Below are 13,033 nucleotides of genomic sequence, written 5' to 3' on the forward strand. Positions count from 1 at the left end.
CCATAAACTATGGCATTTAAGTCGTGCTTGCTGTACACATTGATCTCTACTTGGGTAATCAGAAAAAGTTTCCAAGTGCAATTACAGAACAAAAGATCCCGAACTGGAACTTATTACTGGATTGGCAAGCTTGAGACCACGCACTTACTGAATTGATCTTATTTTATCTATAGATTGATTTTTCCCTCCTGTCTTTGCTGTTTTGATATGTTCAAAAATTATACTGCTTTTTCATTATTAACGCTAAGTCTGAAACAGAAGCAATAAATCTTTTGAGTCAGGATGAACTTAAAAGGTATGAAATTATAAGGTAAAGGTGGTAATTTCTGAGCACCAACTGTGGCAGCAGTGTGTGAGGACAAAAAATATCACATTAGGAAATCTTCTATTGAGAGCATAGTTTTTGTTTGGCTATCTCTAAACTAGCTGCTATTTGTTCTGCCAGGCATCACTGGAGTTCAGGACATGCTAATTACCTGAGCCTTTTCACAATGTTTGCAAGGTGAACATCTAAGCCTTTTCCACATTGTTCTTGTTACGAATTACCTACTTCAGAGTTTGGGCATATCTAATCAAGCTGTAATAGCACCTGTGATGTGGAAGCATCCTCTCTTTGCGAGACAGGATGTCTCTGAATGTCTGTAAAAGACTAACACTGGCATAACAAGAGTTATAATGAGTACAAATAATAGACCAATACAGTATCTGGCTGTTTTGCTGGTTTTTTATATGTTTTGTTTTGTTTTATTTTGTTTTTATCACTGAGTACAATTCATCATGAGACTTAAATCTAGTTGATGGCCTGTATTTTTATAAACACTCTTTTTCAATGCTCTGATCCCCATGTTCCATCTCAAAGTAGTTAAGCATGAGTTTGAAGGCAGGAGTGTACTGGGTAAGATGCTTGAAATACTTAGTTGCTGCTAGGGTGGGGGAGGTAATGAGCTAAAATTTACAAAATTGTGAAGGCAGTAGATAAGCTGAATGTGGTGGAAGAGTGGTTCACCAGATCCCTCAGCACAGGATATAGGGAGTGAGGAAATTTTAGAATTTGCTGCCACTGAAGATTGTGAATGCAGACAGTATCAGCAGGTCCAGAAAGTGTTTGGACAAATTCGCAAACAACAGGTCTATAAAAGCATAGCTTTTATATGCACTGGGACAGGCTGTACCCACTAACATCCCTAGTACTGCAGTTGTGGATTCTGGGGCCAGGCTTCTGTGCTGCCTGTAAATAGCTTCACCCATTGAACATGCAGAGACAGAATAGTGGCCCAGATGGACAACTGGTCTGACTCAGAGCATTTTTTTAGATTATTATTGTGCAGGATGGCAGCACTGCCATCATACATACTTAGTTTGTAAGTTAGTCTTATCAAGCAGATGAAATTTATAAGATTCTGTTTTCTCTTTATTATACTTCCCCCAAAATGAGAACCTATGTTTGCAAGCCTAATAAACCAGAACAGTTAGAAAAATAAAATCCTGTTGCCAAGCATATCATGCTGAATACTGAGTAACTCCATTTATATTAGTGATGCTACTCAGATATATACTGGTGTGATGTAAAGCAGAATTTAAAGAATGGGAGAAATTTATACTAAGAGTAATAGTCACCACAAGAGATAACAGAATGATAATTTCAGGATAGATATTTTTAGTCTTCAAATTCACAAATCTGTCTTTCTGCCAAGAGAGCATATCTGAAACATGTGAACGTCCAGCCTCTCTCAGTATCAGATAAACTGTATTGCACATGTGAAGCAAAACCATCACCTACAATAGTACTTTGAATCTTAACTAATTCAGGCTCTTCTGCTTCCTTATTCCAGGGAGTATTTTTCATTCATATAAAGGATTGTGTAGAGAAGAACCAGTTTACTTAGTTCATTTTTTTTTTTTTTTTTTTTTTTTTTTTATTTCTTTTCAGTTCCAGTGGCATGTAGAGTGAATACAACTTTTGTATGCAGAAGGATTTACCAGTATTATAAAGAGCTAATGTATGCATTTGTATGAGGCAGATGTTATGGCAGCTATAGAGATACAACAATGTTATTGAGTGTTAAATAAAATGTCTTTTGTCTGGCTCTGGAAATAACATGGGGATGAGTCTGGCTGTCCTGACACCGGAGATCAATCGTGTTATGTTAGTTTGCTTTTTTTGGCACTGTCATGTTACTTTGTATTTCCTGAAGATGATACAGACTCACTGAGTGGAAGAGAAATATCAAGCATGGCATTAGTCAGATTAGATGCACCAACTGTTTCAGATATGTTTGTCTTTCCTAGATTGATTACTATTGTATTGTAAGGCAGCTTACACAATTTGATGCACCAAACATGAAGATAAGCCTTTAGGCTTTTTGCAGTGTGAAGCATCTAAGTTCTAATGACAGAACCTGTTGTGGCAATATTTGAACATTGCTTTAGAAGTTCAAAATAATTCTGAAACCTCAGTGCATTTCTTCCTTAAATGTCCTTATGATATAAACTTTGTATTCTCAAACTTCAGATGGATGAAGTAACAAAATAACGAGCTAATCAAACTTGTCTATCACTATCCTTGGGAAAGGTATGAATCCGTAGATGTTTTCATAGTACAGTCCAAATTTAGAGGTTGGGCTGAATATTTATTTAGTGTATGTTAGTGCAGCCTTACTTAGAGCAGTAAAATACTACTTAGTCAGTTAAGTGTCTGTCATGTAGGAACTCCTGTTCAGATATGGCTGCAGAGACCAGGTCTCCTTTGTGCAGCCATAAAACTCTGGAAAATATGTAACTGAGAGCAAGAAGAGAGAATTAGCCCACCAGGCATTAAAGACCTTTCAATAATAAAACCAGCTATAACCAGTAATTTTCTTTCATAAAAGCACTTACAGAAACAACATTTTCTAAAATACAAATAACTTATTTCCCAATGTAGGAGATTGTAATTAATTTATTAATAATTAATAAGAAATGCTTTGACATTGTGACTCTCAGCAATCTTCACTGAAAACTTTACCTACTTGTTGATAGTGCAGTGAATATCCATTGAATGTGGAATAACATAATAGAAAGCAAAAGCACGTTGTGAATCATTCTCATGAAACTGCACATTTATATTTGAGATGTTTTCACTTTAACCATTTCTACCAATGTGGCAGATATTTAAGTCATGAAAAAGGATGCTGAAAATGCTTACCTCTTTCACAAAAAAAATAATTCAATTACCTGTTTAAATCTGGAGGAAGAGAACTTAAAATTGATATTCAAGTCAAGCCTGCACTGCATATTGAAGATTGTATTTGAAGGAGAGAAAAAATCTAAGGAAGAGATATGTAGCTGCTGTGAATCATTCTTTAGACTTCTACTGAATATTTAGGAGTTAACAAATTCTTTGTTGTCTCTAGAACTATTTTATTTACCCTTCCTAATTATTCTTCTTGATTTTGAATTCTCAATTTCTTCAGCAGTTGAGAATAATGCCAATGAGTATGTTAAGGAGTTTTTTCTTTAGAAAAACTCTTCATAGCTGATGGAGTGCGTGTGGTTTTTTTTAATAGTGGGAAGGATCAAAGCAATTGGATTTGAGGTGTTTAATTAAGTCTGTTCACAGAAAAATGGTCTTGATGAGTGACAGGTTAGTGTGGTGCAGTCCACCAGGAAAAACAGCAATTAGAATGAACCTGTGGACTCTGCATCACGATCTTTTCAAGTTCAAGCCACAGAACTAATTTAGAGAAGAACTAACACGATGTTGACAGAGAATCAATAATGAAAGCCACCGTAGGATATTTCATTAATGTGAAGTTGCTTTAACCCCACCCTGCAATTCAACATCTGTACACAATTTATGCAGTTTTAATTCTCCTGTGGTAGTGTTTTATGAATATGTATATATATTATGAGTAATTTTCTTTTTCCCCATTCATAAAAATGTTGAAAATAAAATTTCTCATTATGGATTTAAGAACTTTGTTTAGTAAAATCAGTCATTTTATATATGCTAAATATATTAAAGAAATTAGAGTCCCATTTGAGATGGTGACAAATATTTCCTCTGACTTAATTTAGGATAAAAAATTATTAACATAATGCAAGTCACTGTAACTTAAATGTTCATGTCTCTAGAACTGAGATAAACATTTGCATTTGTATATCTGCTGAGAGGACTTAATCCACTTCACATCTGCCTTGTAACTTCTGCTGTTATGTTAAGTATCGTTTTTACTTTGCAAGGGCATGAGAGTAAGTAGTGCTGTTCTGATTTAGGGGAAATTGGAAAGGATTTAGGAAGGCCTGCAAAATTCCCATCCAGTCAGACTCCAGTTGAACACTGTATACTTTTTTTTTTTTTCTTTTTTCCCGTAGGCTTTTAAAGTGAATACATTTAGCTGTATGTCTATATTTTCACCAATAAATTGTCTGAGTACAGACTGATATGCATACCATGTATAGCTTTATTTAGTAAATGAGTAAAATGACACTCATTAAATCAGTTTATAATAAAAATTATCAAATATTAAAGGCAGGTATATTGCAATAAGCTGGTCCATCTTTACATTTATTTCTTTATGGATTACCACTTACTTACAGCCATACATTTGGGCTGCAAACCCTGTGCCTGTACACGATCCATATGGAATATGCATTTTATAGAGAAATTTTAATGGCCATTTTTCTTGGTATATTTAGATTTTTTTCCTTCCCCTCTTTTCTAGTAAAATATCCATAGTGATACTGATTTGAGAAACACATCAATTTTGTACTGTGCTGGGAAAAGGAGCATCCTAATGTTTGACATGTGCCAAAAATCTTTCAATATAAAAATGACTTGAGATGTAGGTAATTGGATGTGAAGAATCACACCCTCTTTCTTTATGTATGACCTTTACTGGGGAAAAAGACCAGTTGGTTAAATTCCAGACACTTTGTTCAGAAATGACTGTGCAAGAAGAACAGAAGATCAAAATAAAAATTTATTTTATGAGAGTGGTGTTTAGTGGGGAACCTAGAGGATTCAGATTCCCATCAGGAAATAGCAGAATGCAGAAGAGGAAGCAGTGATGCTTTTTCTTGAAACATAGTTTTCTGAGGCAACCTTTGGGTTCATCACAATGCATCCTATGCCAGGTTTTACTGAGTTATTAGAATTAACTTATTATCCTGGAGAGGAAAAATAGGTGACAGTTACTCTTGCTATGGAGAGGGCAAGCCTTTGGATTTGGGAGTCAAATTCAGAACTACTGAAAGGACAAAGAGAAAATTTTTTCTTCGTGAAAAACTGTGCTGTCAGATAAAAGACAGCCTTAAAGAACATGATTTCTAGTCGTGTTCTATGGGACAGCATATCATTAGGTTCTTTCTATTCTTAATGCGCCCTTCATTTGCTCCTAAGATGTCATTTCAAAATAGTTTCTTGCTAGCTGAGACTCAAGAAGAGCACGCACAGTATTCTGTGCACTGGGGCATACTGAGTTCATTCTCATTAGGTGTTTGCTAAATCTTCATGACACTAAAACAAGTTTATTGGAATTAATATGTGGCAATTATTTCAATTAAACATTTGCTAAAGGCTTTCAACGTCCTTGTTGGTAAAATTCAGTGTAAGCCTTTGATTAATTTGTTCATGATTGTGTAGTGCATTGGAAATATGAACTACTAAATAAGAAAGAAACAGTTAGTTTACTATCTTCCAGATTCTGCAGTACCATGATTGCTTTCTGCTAATGTTTCTCTTCAATGCTGGAAATGCTTAAAACTTAACTTACCTAACAGTTGAAATACTGATGAATATCAATCATGTGCAGAATTATTTACATAATTTTTATCACATAAAGTTGTGTATTACAGCTCATATTTGGCTCTTAACAAGCTCTAGCATATTTAAAGCTTAATAAAAGCAGATGGAACAATCCCAGATATAGAAAAGTATTCATCTCCATTTTTTTTTTTTTTTAATGAAAACAAAAAACATAAATCACACTGACAGTGTCCCAGGTAGATACAGAAGTTTGTGTTGGTGTCTAGCAATTTATTGCACTTAGATTTATGAATTTTCAAAACAGTGGTTTCAGGTTCAAAGTTTAAGTATCACTTCAGAGCAGAAGGGGAAGAATTTATTTCATTATTTTTTGTTTCAGTGTGTGATGCTCCTGTGCTTAGGGATTTTGGCCACAGAAAAGGAGCAAGGGAAGTCTCTTTTGCAGGTACAGCATGAGCGTGTAATCTGTATTTACTATTTAAGGCCCTAATTAGGTTATCATTTAATCACATATTTAAATACCATTGGTCACAATAGCCCTTAAACAAATGTTTACATTTTGTTGTAAGCATATGTGCTTTCCTGAACACGTAGCAGTGCCAAAAAAACCTGAGACTTGTGCAGGTGAAATGCTTCAGCCAATGTTGCAGAGCCTAGGAATCAGTGCTCCAGTATCTCTCCCAGTCAGACCTGTGCATTAGTTGCAGAGCTACACTGCTTTTGGCCTTTAAACTCAGCAGAGTCTGTATGTGGCTCAACGGAAAATTATTTGACTGGAAAATCACAAGTCCAAATAGTAGAACTGTGGCATTCTTTAGAAATATGCCTAATAATAACCTTTTTCTACATTTTCCTCTCAAGTAATACATGGCTTCAGCAGTGTTTTCATTCAATACAGTTTTATCAAAAGAGCACAGAAAGTCTATTTCAGCATGAGGTGTTTTTTCATTTTTTCATAGTTACCCAGGACACATTTGTTATATTCATTTGGATCAGTGAATCTCAAAACCAAGCAAAACTCTTACATCTTGTACAATGTTTTTAGACTGCTTTTCGTCCACATTTGTAGGTTCCTTGGTTTCAAACTTTGGTGATTTTTTTTGTCCTAATTTCTGTTACAAGGACTTCTTCAAACTTCTATCATTTCTAAATTAATAAAAAAACAGTGTGCCAGTCACTGTGTTAAATCAGCTCATTAGCAGTTTCACCAATTGTTTCTTTTCTTTCTTTTTCTTTCTCTTTTCTTTTTTAAGTGTTTCTTTCTATCACTGTTTCCAGCTGTGTCCTATTTCCAAAGCTTCATCTACTTGCACAAAACAGCTTGTAGTGGTGAGGTAGATTTTAGGAGATTAAAGATTGCACTGTAGTACACTAGACTTAATCCTAATGCCAGTAAACTCTTTATATGCTATCCTCCCCTCAGGATTATAAAGATTTATGTAACCATATTTTTTCACATCCAAAGGAGCTTAAAGGAATAGACATAAATTGTTCTGGGTGTTGAATAAAAGCAGTAAGCCCAGATAAAGTATTTTTGTTCCTTAGATAATATACCAGAATGTGGCATTTTCAAATTGAGTGGTCATAGGAGACATAGTTGAATGGGGTGAAGGGGGCAGAAGAGAGCAAGCACAATTATTCCTGAAAAGTAATAGGTTCACTTGTGAAGTGTGGTTACCTTGGAGTGCATTATCTGCTTTTTTGGCTTTTTATTTTAAATGACCTTAGTATAATGAAGAATAGCTTCAAATTTGCTATTTAAAAATAGATTCTTTTACTGAGAGTTAGCCTAGATAGGTATCTGACCGCTTTTTTCATTTTGGGTTGGGTTTTGGTTTTGATTTTTTTTTTTTTTTAAACATGAAGCTTATTCCTCAGTGTGGAGGTGAGCATCTGAACACAAGTACCTTAGCTTCTGATCTCAACAACTGAAATGTAAGTTTGAGTTCCTTATAATATGGCTGTGCCCACCCACAGCATACTTCAATTTTGATTTCATTTTTTCATCTCTAGAAAATGTAGACATAGTAGGTCTTGCTTTGAGATCCCCAAATGACCTCAGAAAGGAGTAGTACATTCATATACCACAATATAGATGTCTCTGGTGTAAAAAAAAAAAAAAAAAAATTTTCAAAACCCCAGATGTCATGTTTTCAACTTATTCACAATGCTGCTGGAAGTGTTGGCTGTTTCAAACGTTGATCCTAGTCCCAGAAATTTATGCTGAACATCTTTTAGCATGGCTAAGAGACTCAAGAGTTGCTCTTTCAGTGTTTTGGCCAGCATCCAAAAAAATCAAGAGAAAAAAAGAAATCAAAACAATGAATCTCTTCTCCCTTTTCTATGTCTTGGCTAAAATCTGACACGTAGGATGAATTTTATATATTTCTGGGAAACATTTTCTTTGTTAATCTTAACATCTAGCTCTATATAGAAGCTAAGAAATGCTGAATATTAGATCATTTTATAGTCTCATACTGAACATAATAGCATTATTAAGAATAACATTTTTTACAGAACAAAATAAAAACTCTATTATGGGAAAATCTATTAGTAATAGCATCTCTGCAAGAGAGATTAAGACTCAGCTGAGGAGGTGATATAAGCTGGTTCATCAACTTATATAAATCAGCATAGTTTATTTACTGGTGTAAATAAAACAATTTTCAGTCTGAAAATGAATCCCAGAAAGTTAATATAACAGCTACAGTTCCACAGAAGGCACAGAAAAGTCTAAAGTGTTCTTACCCACATGAATGCATAAAATATGTACATTTCTACAAAGTCTACAAGAACTAGCAGAATCTCTCTTCCAAAAGATTTGCCTAATATCTGGCTGATCTTATTGAAACAACAATAAACTTTCTGTTCAACTTACTGGGAACAAAATTGTGTGCATGTGACATAAAATGAGGAATATGAAGAGGATACAGCCAGCAAATATATTTTAAGTTAAATGGAGGTACAAATTGTGTAAGAATGTAATGAGTAAGAATACTTAAGTGGGCTACAGAAAGAAATTTGGAAAATCCCAGATACTGGACATAGGTGTATTGGAAAAAGGAATTTACAAGATAATGCATTTAGATGCTACATCTCTGTTCCCAGTATCCCAGCTTGAAAGGGGTCCAGAAGGCAGATATCTAGGCTCTTAGGAACAGGATGCATCCTAATTGAGAGCACAGGAGTATATGACCATAAGAGATCTCTTTATATGGTTTTCATGTGCATAAAATATGGCTTGTACTGACAAAACAAAAGATGTTTTCTGGGATTTTTACTCCTCCACATCATACTACCGTTTCGTAGAAATGAGCATTGATTTATGCTTGTGGAGATAGGAAAGTCTCAACCACTGATGGCAAGAACATTCTAATCTTCTAGTAGATGTAAAAATAAGATTTATTTCTTAAAAATAATTACTTAAAAAAAAAAAAATCTTCCAATGTTTACTCTGAGCGTAAGCTTCATTTACACTGCAGTTGTACTGGTATTCATGTTGTACTGGTGTGCCTTTAATGTCTATAATATCAGAACTAGAAAAAACAACTATTGGGTATAAAATTCACTTTTTGTCTAACAGTGTTTAATGTCATGTGAATTTTCTTACCTAAGGTTTGCCTCTCCTAGTTTTTAGAATTAAATATTCAATGATGTAAATGTGTACTGGATTAAGTTTGCCTATCAGTTCTCCAAATCACATCATGTGGGAAAAATAGTAAGGATTGTAATCAAAGTTGGTTTACAGCCAGCAATGTATCAGGAGCTGTCATATGTTTTTATGTCTTGCTACTGGGGAAGCTCTTTAAATAACCTTATCAGACCCATGAATATTCTAAACATTGATATTCTCTCAACGCAGATATTTAGCTTAAGCTTTTAAAATTTTAGAGGACATAACTGTGTATGTGAGCGGTGATTTGCTGTCTTCAATCCTCTTTAATGGAAGGTTAGTGTAGCAACTCATATCTCTAACTTAGTTTGATTGCTACTGTTTTCAAGGTGAGTGGAAGACTTTACTTTTTGTTTACCTGTACCATTTTGACATGTTTTACATTATTTCTCCATGTTTTGACATTCTCTTGTCTACAGAATGACGACTGTATTTTTTTCGTTTTGTGAAGGAATGAAAAAACACTATGGTCAAATGTGATCTCAGGAGAATATGAGTCTTTTTATTGGACTGAAAAAACATTCATGTGGGGACTAGCCTGTTAGGATGGCATTTGTCAGTACCTGAATGTCTGCTAAGAATTTGGGATTTTTAAAATAAAAAATATAATTTTAGCATTAACTTACTTTTAGAGAAATAAAACAATAAGAAAGCAACCCCACTCCCCAAACTCCCACCTGAAACCTCCAAAATCAAGGCAGCACAGGAAACTAGTAGAAAAAAATTGCAGGCTTATTGCACTAGATGGAAACATATTAAAAAATTGTAGACAGCCCTCATTATTTTTAAAAGTAGAGAGACAGGAGAATGTTTGATTTCACTGCACTTCTTGAATTGCTTCAGCAAAGTGCTTATTCAGTGGGCAGAATCACAGTGAAGAAGAAAGGATGAGAGAAAAGCACCTAGTGTACAAAGCAAAGTCTATTTATGTCTGGTATCTCATCAATGACCTTCATATAGAGGAAAAGATGGAAAATGTTGAAGTGTCTTTTGCAACAAATGGTCATTTCAAAAAGTGGAATTTCATCACCTTTTCAGAGCTACATAGAGACTTTGACAACTGCTCTGTAACTAAATGCAAAGAGATATATGAGATGCAGCACTCAGCATTTTATCAGCCATACGGGAAAAATGAAAGCATAGTTTGATACTTTAAAAAATGAGTGAAAATATGTTTCCACCTTTGGTAACGTCTAAGAATTCAAAATATTTAAGTAGTGTTCTGCTTTCCTCCTTTATTTTTCTGTTAAAAAATATACTGAACACTACTTTGGAGTCTATAAGTGTATTTACTGTTGCAGGATATACATAGTCAAAGAACTATATTTACAGAAAAGGAAAAAATGCAATTTAAAAAGTATTTCAGTGTTCTTATGTCTTTTTAGGCTGTGTAAATCCTGTGTTAACCAGTGTAATCTGCAGAGATGAGAAAGCATTATCAGGCTAGGTGACCACTGTTTCTTGTAACATGAAACAGTGCAGGAAATTATGCAATTCAGTAGGACATGATGTCAGAGAGAAATGAAAGTCAGTCATTGGTTTCTCTGAACTGTCATCATTCTAGTCTTCAAGTATTCAAATCATGAGCAACATATAAAGTTGTTTCTGATCTAATTAATGTCAATTATGTTGGGTTTTTGTTTGGGGTTTTTTTTCCAATGCAGGATTAGGGGCTGCTTCTCCACAGTCACTAGATTTACATAATCCTGAATCATGTTATCTCAGAGCAGATGACTACAAGCCAGTCCTAAACTTTTAGAGATGCTTACCTTATTTTAGACTATCAGTACTTTAGAGTATTATTATTGTTGCATTTACATGAAAAGAAAGAGGAACTCAAAAATACCTTTGAAACTCTGAACTGCTATAGAAAGAAAGTGCGATCCTTGCCATGAGAGAGGAGTGTTGCAATAGTAGGAGTACTGCTGGTCTTTCATCAACATAGCAGATGTTAAGGACAGGAGTCCTCACATGCTAATACTCAGCTTTGCTATGCATATGGTATTTATGATTGTGCAGTGTTTTTCATTCAACAGTCTTAAAACATTTTACAATTCTCATTTCATTAAACCTTATGACATTTTCATGAGATAAAATGGAAAATAACCCCCAAATCTGACTGTAGAAACTAAGATAAAATGAAGCTGGTTGGGAAACTTACTGAACAAATCAGCAGCAGAACCAAAATCAGAACTATTTTCATTCATACTGTTTGAAGCACCAAGAGCCATCTTTGCTGTATTTTTCACTAGAAATTCAGTATGCAAGGTGTCAGAAGAATTGCAGCACCCTGCATGGCCAGGAAGCAGAAAAATCATTTCATTATCAATTTTAAATGAAAAAAGGACAGTTTCTCTACTAAAGTACTAAAGTAGATTATCCTCAGCTGTGAATTAATGTCCCCACCATGCAGTGGACCTTACAGATAATAAATTAATCTGATTGCTTTTTAATGTTTGGGAGGTTTTGTCTGTTGTGGGTTTTTTTTGTTGTTGTTTGTTTGTTTGTTTTGTTTTGTTTTTTCTTTTTTTACTTTTTTTTTTTTTTTTCAGAAAAGTTAAGATACGTGTCAGTTTAATCTACCTACTGTTGGGTTTATGAAGTGTATCAGATTTCAAGTTTTGCTAACTTTCATGTGCGTATAAATATAGAAATTGTTATACTATATTTATAATATCTCTATAAATATATAGAAATAGATGAATATATATTTCCTGAGAAAGTTTGTAGTGGGAATGTGACAATGAAATTATTATGACAATAAACATAAACTACCCATATAATTTTAAAAAGTGAATAGAACAGTTTTAGGTGAAGAAATTTTGAAATTAGAAGTTGAAGTATAATATTTTAACTGTATAAATCTTAGAAAATAGCTGTCATATACCCTTCCAAATAGACATGTCTCTCTAAGGAAGAAGCCTGGACTAACAGAATCCTTCTAAACTCATTGGTCTTCAGCACTTCATTTTCAGAAGTCCTGCTTCTGCACTGGACCTTACCTTCTGGGCTGATGCTGTTGAGTCTCCCTGTCATACTGTAAATGTGATCATGAAGGATACTGATGCTGGGCTTAAACACATGTGTAGATGAATTGGCTCAAGAGTGGTTGGCAGCTTGCTGCATGTGCTGATGCCTGGGGTCTGGGATTTTGTTTTGCTATCCTTTGTCAAGGAGTAACAGAGCACCAGCAGAGAGAACATTGCAATTGGGAGAGCAGCAGACCTGCAAGAAGCAGAGATGTCTTCTGATGGAGTTTAGTTAGCTGGAACACATTGGGACCTTGGCAATATGATGGCCTGAAGACCTTCAGGTGCTGACCTTTCACAGTTTCTGAGAAATACCATGGCTTGATCATAGGCTAATTCCACACTGGCCATATATTCCACAGAAAAATGGGATTTCATTATGCTTTCTCTGGATATTGTTTTTTCTTTATGTTCTGTCTTGCTTCTATACAAAAGTACCTCAGAGAAAATGTTCCAAATAATGATTCACTCTCACATGCTTCAGTTATCTGAAATTTGATTCTTCCTAAGTAGTAGGTGGAGGTGTTTCTCTCAATTTTAAAAGTACAATTCATATGAAGCTTTATTAAATGGTTGTGCCACAGC

This window comes from Tyto alba, unplaced genomic scaffold (assembly GCF_018691265.1).
Source record: "Tyto alba isolate M040663 unplaced genomic scaffold, T.alba_DEE_v4.0 Super-Scaffold_5, whole genome shotgun sequence".
Classification (NCBI taxonomy): Eukaryota; Metazoa; Chordata; class Aves; order Strigiformes; family Tytonidae; genus Tyto; species Tyto alba.